The sequence below is a fragment of the Tamandua tetradactyla genome, unplaced genomic scaffold (genome assembly GCF_023851605.1).
Source record: "Tamandua tetradactyla isolate mTamTet1 unplaced genomic scaffold, mTamTet1.pri scaffold_132_ctg1, whole genome shotgun sequence".
Classification (NCBI taxonomy): domain Eukaryota; kingdom Metazoa; phylum Chordata; class Mammalia; order Pilosa; family Myrmecophagidae; genus Tamandua; species Tamandua tetradactyla.
In genome coordinates, this window is record NW_027518268.1 from 144,788 (window position 1) to 149,756 (window position 4,969).

At 52.7% G+C, this 4,969-nt stretch overlaps 1 long non-coding RNA gene across 2 annotated transcripts; it reads left to right on the forward strand.

Moving 5' to 3' along the window:
• The first annotated feature begins 233 nt into the window (after positions 1-233).
• On the forward strand, positions 234-2,047 carry LOC143673117 (uncharacterized). 2 transcript variants are annotated; one of them, XR_013170194.1, is made up of 4 exons: positions 234-597; positions 1,249-1,374; positions 1,485-1,653; positions 1,916-2,047. It is a non-coding gene; the product is annotated as an uncharacterized LOC143673117 (long non-coding RNA). The 2 variants fall into 2 exon arrangements; XR_013170195.1 differs by having other exon boundaries at positions 1,488-1,653.
• The last annotated feature ends 2,922 nt before the right edge of the window (positions 2,048-4,969 follow it).

Consider the following 4,969-nt stretch of genomic DNA (forward strand, 5'->3'; position numbering starts at 1 on the left):
ATATAAATTGTCTAGGGAGGACTATGAAGTGTCATAATCAAAGAGGAAGGCTGAGATCAAGCTGGACTCAAACGGCAAAACAGAAACATAACACACGACTGTTGGGTTGTCTTTACATTCTGATGTGCGTCTATTTTGCCAAAGGTCTGCGTCCCATTTTTGACCAAGCTCTGTATTGGGATGGGAGTGGGGAAGCCAAAGAATTTATTTTCCCTTTGTTTCAGTGTTTCTGAGAATGTCACTGAGAAAGAGGCACACGCTGAGTCTCCTGAGGCATTTCTGGCTCTGGGTTTTGGTGCCTCTACTCAGGAGTCTCCTTTGCTGCAGGAGCCAGCGGGCAGTCCTGGAGAAGGCCACGTGGACCTCCAATGCCAGGAGCAGGGGCTTGGAAGCTGAATCTTACCTGCAGCCTCCCAGATGAGCAGGAGAAGGTTCTTTTCTCCTGGCTCTATAAAGCAGTGACTGAAACGCACGACATTGATTTGGGGAGGAGCACAACCAGGAATCTTCCTCCCTGTGTCCCACCTCTCCTCTCAGGGCCGATGGAGATCCCTGGAGTCAGCATGGCCATTTGTCTTAAACAAAGGGAAGCTTAAGGTAGTCAGAAAACAACCCCCCCCCTTTTTTTTAGGAGCCAAGCAGATAATTTCAAGTCCTACCTCCACTACTTACCAGCTGCATAATCTCAGACAATCACCATCACCCCCATGACCCTGGTTTTCCCATCTTTAAGGTAGGAGGAGAAAGGCACGCTTTCTACCTTGGCCACATGGTGTGGCTTGCTGCCCCCTATGGCTCTCTCTGATGTCTGGCATCCATGTCTTCTGGATGCTTCAGGGTTCTGCCTGCCTGCCTCTGAAATGCCTCCCTTTTAAGGCCTCCAGTCACAGGGATCAAATCACCCTGATTCAGTCTGGCAATAGCTGGCCTCACACCATCTTTGAAGGGTGATATTTACCATGAGGTGTGGACTAAGATGAAGAATGCACCTTCTCCTGGCTGCATGATTCATCCCAACACAGCCAGGCACCAAGATGGGCCCTTGGTCTTGTCTTCCATTAACCAGAAGCCCCCTAAGCCAGGTCCTCCATGGCCCCAGGCCACTGTGCTTATGGCAAGCACACATCTGACCGGTTTGAGAGCAGTTCTGTTCCCATGAAGGTCAAAAAGATGGGTGAAGACACCCCAGCAACACCCCAGAGGGGATGCAGCCTTCTTGACAAGCCCCATCTTCTCTCTCCTCATCAGGCTCTGGAGGGTCATGGGCCTGTAGGCCGCCCCCCACTCCATACCCTGCGTGGGTCAGGAGAGGTGCACTGTCAGGGAAATGCCATTTTGAGATGCCCGACAGGTTTTCTGGCTGTTCCTTCTAAGGTAATTCCCCACAATGACCATGAATAATAGAGTTCCAGGGCTGGAAATTACACCCCAGGTCTAAATGCCCAGTTTCCTTTATTTCCTCAAAGATGACCCTTATTTTCCAGCAGCCCGACAAGGGCAGCCAGCTCCATGAGCGCCCTGTGATCTGCCAGCTCAGCCTGCAGAGCTGCTTCCTGAGCTCCCAGGAGACACGGAAGTCCAGCCCTTCCATGAGCAGAGGGGGTGGCCATATGAGAGGCCATCCCAACACGGGGGCCACAGAGGTCCAGGCAGGTGAGAATCCACTCCCTCCCCTCCTCTCCAGGGACCTGCAGCTTCATGAACCTTTCCTCTCTGTACTTGGGGTGAAATGTCACCGCTGCCCAAGGCCAGCCATAGGGCAGCCCTGCAGGTCTTTGTCTTGAATTTCAACATGTCCCTGTCCCTGGTGGTCTCAGGGTCACTGTTGCACACTAAAGTATTTTTGTGATGTCTTCAAAAGGGCCAGGGCAAGGAGAGGCCGACTGGGTATGACCAGGACCTTATTTCCTTGCAGGCCCAGTTTCTAAGGAAGCAAGTTTCCTCGGCCTAAGATATTTCTGTTTTTAGAAGGGGCATGGCTTGGGCTGGGAGCCTGAAGTTAGAAGGCACTAATTAGCCCTCCCCTCACTTCCAAAATAAAATCATGGTGCAGGATGACAATTAAATTATTGTTGTCCTTTATTATCATGGATGCAGTCACTCATGCTCTGGGCTTTTCATCCCCGAAATTCAAAACAGATACTGTGTAAGGAGACACCCATGCATTTCTACAATGAGGAGCCTCCTTTGAAAATGGGGCTTTCAGTCTCATGATGGAAAAAACTCTGATTTCTACCTGAAATGATTAAAAGAACTCTAGACCTTGAAGTCTGGGTCCAAACTTCTGAGTAGCTCTGCAGCCACCTCAGCCCCACTTGGGTCCACCCTCTTCCCCGGGGCTGTTGGATCAGAGGCCAAAGGCCTCTGATCAAATGCACAGGTCTTAGCCAGAGCTCATGCGTTCCCACCTGGCTTTGCATGGGACATTCCAGCTGTGTGTCTTAGGGTGCCTCGATTTCCCCCTCTGTAAAGTGAGGTTTCTACCTCTTGGTGTTCTAAGTGTTAAATGGGTCAAACAGGGTTTGGTGCAGAGTGAGTGCTCAGTAATGGGTGGGGGCCATAGGGTGCCACTTCCTGGCATAAAGTTCAGCAATGGCCCATTCTATTCCTGGGCATAGAGTCAGAGATGCCCCTGGACCTAGCCCTTTCCCTCCCCTCCAGGTTCTTCCTTGGTGCTAGCTGCTACCTATCCCAGCACCCACCCACTCCTGCCCTGCACACCCATGGCAGCTCGGACTGCACATGTCCCGAGACCCTCCACGCTCTCTCACCCCTCCACTGACCAGTGGCTCCTCTGGCTGCTCTTCCTCCCTGCGCTCACTGTTCTTGGCTCACTTGTTCTGGTCTTTCAGGGTCACTTCCAAGCCAGCTTCTCCAGGAAGTTTCTCCGACCTCCGTGTCTGGACACCTCTCCCTTCCACTCTGCCTCAGGCCTTCTCTTCATCACCATGATCCATGCCAGGGGCTCTTTTCCTCCTCCTCTCTCCTCTCCCTCCTCCTCTTCCTCCTCCTCTTTCTCCTCCTCTTCCTCCTTCTTCCTCTTTCTGCGATCTCCTCCTCCTCCTCTTCCCTCTTTTTCTTTTCCTTGCCACTGGTCATTTTCTCCAGGGCAGAGCTCACAACTGGCCCCTTTCTCGCTGGCCCTTGCAGCTGGCCAGCACCTGCAGAAGCTTCCCGGCCCCTCAGGAGTGCTGGGCCTTGTGGAGGCTCGTCATCTGCAAACAGAGCAGGCGCCCCACTTCTTGGGCAAGCCGTTCCTTTTGCATTGGGTACTTAGGGGACACAGCAGAGACAATAATTTGGGGTCTCCCTGGCAGGCCTCCCCCACTGTCTGGCAGTCACCAAAAGGCCTGAGCAGCTGTATATTGAACAGACAGATGGATGGACGGATGCAAAGAGGAACAGACGGCTAAGGGCACAGTGCACAAGGCCAGAGCCAGCCTCCCTAGGCCTTTATTTGCTCTGCAGAACCCCAGGGCCACCTCAGCTCACTTAGGTCATCCTAAAACCCCACGATTTAATGAAGAGTACCCAGTCGTTCCCAGGGAGCCTCCAATGAGGAGAGAACCCCTTTGTTTGTCGTTAGATATTGTAAATGGCAAAGGCATGATGGAAACGCAAGAAGCTTTCTAGGCACCAAGCTCCTGACCGTGCTTTGGCATAGCCAGCTGAGAACAAGGAGTTGGATAAAATGAGAGGAAAGCTGGGTAAGGCTGCATCCTGGCATCTGCTTTGAAGATTGACAAAGCAGTTGGGTGTCTGTTTTTAATATTGATTAGTTTATTAGCTAACATATTGACTCATTTATTTAATAAAAAGTGTTGTGCATCAACTCTGCAGGGGGTCACCAGTTATACATAAACATGAACCAAATAAAAGAGGGAAGAACCAGGTATATGGAGAGCTATAAAAGAATCAAGATTCAAAGTTGGACACATCCTCTGGAGGCCACCTAGGCTTGTCCCCTGTTCACAAGTTCATGAATACGAGGTTGAGGAATCAAGGCACAGAGAAGCTGAGAGTCCAGCCTAAGGTCACACAGCACCTGAGTCTGATGGCTCCGCAGTGCTGCTGCCCAGTCCTGCCAGTTCCCACAAAACCGTCCCCCAGTGAACAAACCTCAGGAGCTTGTCCGGCTGGAAGGCATGGCTCTCCTCAGGTGGGAGCACAGGCCTCTTTGTATTCAGCCTCCTGTAAACAGCCAGACACACCCTGTAAAGCCTCCCCTACCTCACTGAGGGCTCACACCCAACATGCTGCTTGGCGCTGGGGACCAAAGGGACCAAAGAAATGTCCCTACTTCTTGGGGACTCGCTTCCTTTTGTCGTGGGCTTGGAGGGGCCACGTGAGCCTCCAAGCTTCTCTCAGGGCAAGTTAGGAGGAGGCCAGGCCTGCAGATGGGACTTCCAAGCCCTCCAGCCTTTCTGAAAGAAATAGTTGAGACAGAAAGATTCCCACTAAGGGTCTTTACATGTGCAAGGAAGATGATGCTATTTGGGGGTCCTGGAGACTTTCAAATACAAATTAACAGCGAAGCACAATAGCCTGGATGTGTGACTTACTCGGGAGGGGAGCGGAGGGGCCACGGGAGGGGGAGCAGGTGTGGCTGGTTTGTCTCGCACTAGCGTGGGCCCCACCCTGCTGCTTTCTGCACTTCCATCCCAGCTCAGGGTCCCTGGGTGACAGAGGAGCCACGAAGCAGCACCAGAGAGGAAGCTGCTGCGGTCGCGGAGATTGGCACCCATAAACCCTCTGATGTTGGGTAGCAATGCTGGGGAAACCAAGGCCTGCCTCACCCTCTTCCTGCCCAGAAACTGACTGAAAAGACTGAGCACCCCAAAGTCTGGGCCCCTCCAGGGGTGTCCAGGTACCACAGGCCTTTGTGTGGTCACCTGTGGCTCCTGTCTCCATACCGTGCCTGGGAGGCCGGCTGGAGGGCAAGTGGGGATGCGGGGGGACGAGCAGGTGG